The sequence below is a fragment of the Myotis brandtii genome, unplaced genomic scaffold, assembly GCF_000412655.1.
Source record: "Myotis brandtii unplaced genomic scaffold, ASM41265v1 scaffold633, whole genome shotgun sequence".
Taxonomy (NCBI): domain Eukaryota; kingdom Metazoa; phylum Chordata; class Mammalia; order Chiroptera; family Vespertilionidae; genus Myotis; species Myotis brandtii.
Genome location: NW_005370423.1, coordinates 4,020,271 through 4,025,161, shown reverse-complemented (window position 1 = coordinate 4,025,161; position 4,891 = coordinate 4,020,271). Strand labels below are relative to the sequence as shown.

General features: G+C 62.4%; 1 long non-coding RNA gene across 1 annotated transcript; it reads right to left on the bottom strand.

The window, feature by feature from the left end:
* On the bottom strand, positions 1 to 4,885 carry LOC106723736. The gene is made up of 2 exons (XR_001359449.1): positions 4,760 to 4,885; positions 1 to 657 (listed from the first exon to the last, which is right to left on the bottom strand). It is a non-coding gene; the product is annotated as an uncharacterized LOC106723736 (long non-coding RNA).
* Between the last annotated feature and the right edge of the window lie 6 nt (positions 4,886 to 4,891).

Below are 4,891 nucleotides of genomic sequence, written 5' to 3'. Positions count from 1 at the left end.
TCTGACCTTGTTTCCCGTGTTTATTTAAAAATAAATATTATTGACAGTGAATTTAATTATGATAAGATGTATCTTTTTTAATCCAAATGTCTCAAAAAGAAATAATTTACTTTCATAAAAAAAAGATAAGCCCCCAACGGAAAATGAGAAATTAAAAAAAAAACAAAAACTCCTAAACACAATCATCTACTAAAAATACGTTCCTTTGTCAGGAAGGCTGTGGCCCAACATTTTCACGCCGTCTCCTAAGATAACGGCTCGGCAGTTTGTGCAAAATGAAGAGCTGGAGGCGAAGCGGAGAAAAGAAAAGTTCGCAGAAGTAGAGACTCATGGGCCGGGAGCACGGGCCCGCCCCATCTCGTTTGGAAACTGGGTGCGTGGTTTCGGTTTCTACACTGTGTAACTCCCCCACATGATTTGGTTTCCACGTGGACTTGGTCATGCTTCTCTCGGTCTCTCAGGGTCCATCCGGCGACCCGGTCCTCGCCCGGGTCTGGGTCTGGGTGGGCGGTGTGGCCCCGCTGAGGCGTGCAGGCCGGGGGGGGCGGGGGGGATGGGGGGGAAGCTGTCAGTGCCCCACCAGCCGGCCCAGGAGCGTGTGCAGAGCCAACAGGAGCAGCGACAGGCGTGGGTCCGCGGAGGAGGTGGGGCCGGTGCCTGCAGGGGAGGGAAAACAGTTAACGCCTGATTCACAGGATCCCAGTGGCCCCGAGAGCAGACAGGCCGGCAGAACATCCCGGCCTGGGCCTCCGGACCGACGCCTTCAGGAGCCGGCTGAGGTCAGACTCGGGGTGCTGGCTCCAGCGGGGGTGCTAGGTTGGAGGGCTGGAGTCCAAGTCATTGTTTGTTGATTAAAAAGACAGGGGCCTCCTTTGCCGCTCTGGCTGGCACCCAGCCCTGGGACGGACGAGGGGGGATGTGGTGCCGGATGAGTGGCCGGCCGGCCGGGGGCCTGCGGAACTCACTCGGGCTCAGGGGCTCCCAAAACAGGGAGAGGCCCAGACGCAGCATCTGGGCCCGCGTTCCTTGGGGGCCACACGACCAGCAGCTGCGGGTCTTCTCAGATGAGATCCCCCTCACTGCTCCCCGATCCCACCCTGGGCCCAGGGTGGCTGCCAGGCCGGTCCGGCCCCTGTGCACCATCCAGCCTGGCCCCGGGGCCGCCTGAGTTTGCCATCACAGAGCCACTTCTGGTGCAGGGTCAGGAGGCCGGGCTTTCGTCCCTCCTCTGTCCCTACGTCGCTGTGTGATGTGGGGGCTGGTGCTCCTCGCCTTGACCTCCCTGCTGGCCACCGGCGCCTCCCACCCCCCACCCTGGCTCTCGGCCCACCACAGACACTGCACCGGGCGTGCCAGGTGGTCCAGCCGCAGCCGAGTGGGAAAATGTCACCTTGCAAGGCGGCTGCTTCCCTTGCCGGCGTTTTAATTAAAGCCTCTTCACGGATATTTATTCAGGGGAGCCGGTGAGGAATAATGGAGCCAACAAAATCGGAGAGAATTAGTTTCTGCTGTAAAATTCATGTGTGCCGGTAATGAGGGCCGAGGCTGGGAACAAACGCCATTGGGCTTCGGAGGGAATAGAGATCTTAGAGAGGAAGCGCGTACGGGGTGCGGGTCTCGTCCTGTGCGGGTCCGGCCTGCTGGCCTGCCCACCGCAGCCCCAGACAGCTGCCCCTGGGGCTGAAGACCAGCTCTGTTTACATCCAGCTCCCCCCCTGCCTCCCCCATGGCTTTTTGTCCCTCAAGGCGGATATACCCCAGGGCCCCCTGGTTAGGCCAGCAGTGGGCTCCATGGAGGCTGCTCAGTGTTCGGGTCCCGGCCTCAGCCTTCCTGTCCGGCGCTCGGCAGAGCCGGGCCTGGCCACACAAAGGCGGGAATGATGTCCGAGGCCCGAGGCCCGAGGCCGGGGAGGCAGGGCTCCCTCCGGTCGGCTGACCTTGCCTCGTGCATTTCCGTCACTTTCGTCTTTAATGCGATGACTCGTCTGCCCACCTGGAGATGTAATTTGTGAAATGCTCGAAAAAAGATGCATCTCCACTAACTTTGGCACGGGTAACAATGCCCCATGGCCTGGCCGCCTCCCCCGTGTCCAGCAGAGGGGGCCCTTGCTCCTGCCCTCGCCAGGGAGCGACGATGGGGCCGTCTGAAGGCGGAGGGGGGCTGGGGCAGGTGGGGACCGGTTGTGTTCCCTGGTGCCACCCTCCCCCCTCCCGAGGCCCGGGGACTGCAGGCAGACGTGGCCGCGTGGGCTTCTGGGCCCAGGCAGTCTGTGCCATGCCGGCCCCCGGGACCTCTCTCCCCGAGACCCCTTCCTGGGAGATTCAGGCTCCTGCTGGGTGGGAGGCGGGCTCAGTGGGGCGTGGAGGGGTGGCGGATGGGCAGAAGGAGGGTCCTGGCCTCCGGACTCTGTGTGCAGCCCGCTCAGGCTCCTGGCATCTCCCCTGGTGCTCTTTGTCCTGCCTTGTCCCCATGCATCCCAGGGGGCCAAGCCCCGACCAGAGCCAAGCCTGCAACCCACCTACGTGCCCTTGACTGGGAATCAAACCCACGGCCCTTTGGAGCGGGGCCGACGCTCTAACCACTGAGCAACGCTGGCCAGGGCTTGCAAATGTGTCTTAAAACCGAGCTGGCATCTCCCACACCGCTCAGGGTAGGCCACAGCCAGGCCCTGCATCTGGCCGCACGGAGCAGAACGAATCGATGTCGCATTACAAGGGCACTTGACCTCGGTGACCCCAGCGATGCCTGGGACCCCTTCACACCCCGAGCTGTGAAAAGGGGCACCTGGCGGGTTTAAGGAGCAGCTTCTCGCTGGGTTTGGCTCCTGGTGACATTTAGAAGGGCTGGCGCACCACCCGGCTCGCTCGTGGGGGCGGCCCCCCAGCTGGGGCCGGGGTCCGGCTCCGGAGGGAAGCGTTTGGGGCCGTGAGGCAGGAGGATCAGGCTGAGCCTCGGAGGAGGGAAGCCGCGAGACATGCACGTGGCAAAGGCAAGTTCTGAATTATCCCCATCAGGGTCCCCGGTGCCGCTGCTTTGTCCCTAAGCTGGGGTCTCCCTACGGCCGAGAGAATGGCCGCACGCGAGCCGACTGGGCACTCCGTGGTGGACAAAGGCCGCTCACTCCATGGGGTTGACTTTCTCATCCCACGGGGTACAGGGTGGGGAGGGGAGGCAGTCTCTCAGAAGCTTTCCCAGGACAGACCTAAGCAGAGAGGCCAAGCTCTGAACTCACACACCACCTACAGGAAGCCTCCCCGGATTGCCTCACTGGACAGGGGCCATCCCTGCTTGGGACTCCCCCTGACACAGACGGCTCTGCCCCGGTGCTCCCCGGGTGCCCTGACGCTCCCGAGCTGGGTCCGTGGCCACCGTTGCTGATTGCGCTCATGGCAGCCATGTGACCGGCTGGTGAGAGGTTGGCACGCGCCCGATAACCACCCACGCTGGCCACCGTGGGGAGGAGCCGGCATCTCCTGCCAGCAGTGAGGCCCAGCCATGTCCTTTATGAAACCCTTTCCTCGTTCAGAGGCTCAGAGAGCCTCGCCCCCTCTCCTCTACTCGACTTCCGCCAGATTTATTTCTCTTTCACAGCGGTCCTCCGGTCACATCGGAGAGGAGGGGAAGAGCGGACAGTTGCTGTAAGGTGGTCGTTTCCAGGTGCTTGTGGGTCTGGGGAGGTGGGAAGCCCAGGGCACTGCGCCTGGCCCTGCCGTGCCATTGCCGCCAGCTCCGTCACCACTGAGGGCTCGGGTCAGAGTGAGCGCCTTCACCTCGTCCAGAGCCCCCTCTGCTCGTGGTGTACAGTTGCCATGGCGACACCCCAGGATGCTCCCAGCAGCCACAGCCTCTCCAGGCCGGCACCCCCATGGCCTTGGCTGTCTTTCTCGAATTGGTCATTGCAATACGGAGAGTCAGCCCTCTGCGTGGGCACCAGGCAGCGTGCGCCACATGCAGCTGGCTCTCTGGGGGGCCAGGCGCCTCTCCTGCAGCACAGCCCCCAGGCTAGTGAGGGGGTCACACGCCGACACGCCACAGATCCAGTCCCCTGCAGAGGGGACCCTCCGGCCAACATACCCGCCGCTCCCTGTATTCTCCTGCAGCCGACCCGGCCCCCCTCTGTGCTTCCCTGTTAAAGGGCTTGTCTGGAAGGGCCTCTGCTTTGTTTAATTTCTCTTTATCCCCTGCCCCTCCCCCCGCCAAATGGCTCCAGCAACAAAGTGCTCAGGAGAAATGGGTCAGCACTCAGATGAATGAGGAGCCGGATTTACGGACGCAGCTAAGAAGGGCCCGTCCCCTGAGCCGGCGCTGCTGCGTGGATCCAGCCCGTGTTGGATATCACAATCTCTTGACACAAATATCACTCTCTTGACAAATGAGATGTGAAACCGGTGAGTTTTTGCACATAAACTTCCAGTGCAGATGTGTCTGGAGGCGTTGGGCAGAGGGACGCAGGAAGGGGTCTGGCCAACAGTAAAGGCAGGAGAACAGCAAAGAGAGCTGGGGGGGGGCTGTCCAACACGTCACGGGGCCCACAAGTTACCAAATCATGAGGACGCATGTGCAAATGACCTGAACCTAAGGGGATGTGGGGGATCCCCCGCACGCACCCCCCCCAATCCCGGGACCTTTTTCCAGTCCAGGATGGCAGCCTAGGATCAGCCCCACGCCCCCCAGCATCATCCCAGGGCTCTGCCGGCGCCCCGTCCCCTCTCTGCACACACCTCACCAGGGCGCACACCTTCCCGGGCGCACACTTACTGGAGCCATGCCTCTGGCGCAGAACCACCTGGCCAGGTGGTGAAGCTGACGAAGCAGCGGTTGCAGCGGCGACAGTGGTGGTGGCTGCGTGGGTCGCGGAAGCGGCGGCCTCGGGGACTCCGGGACCGGGGG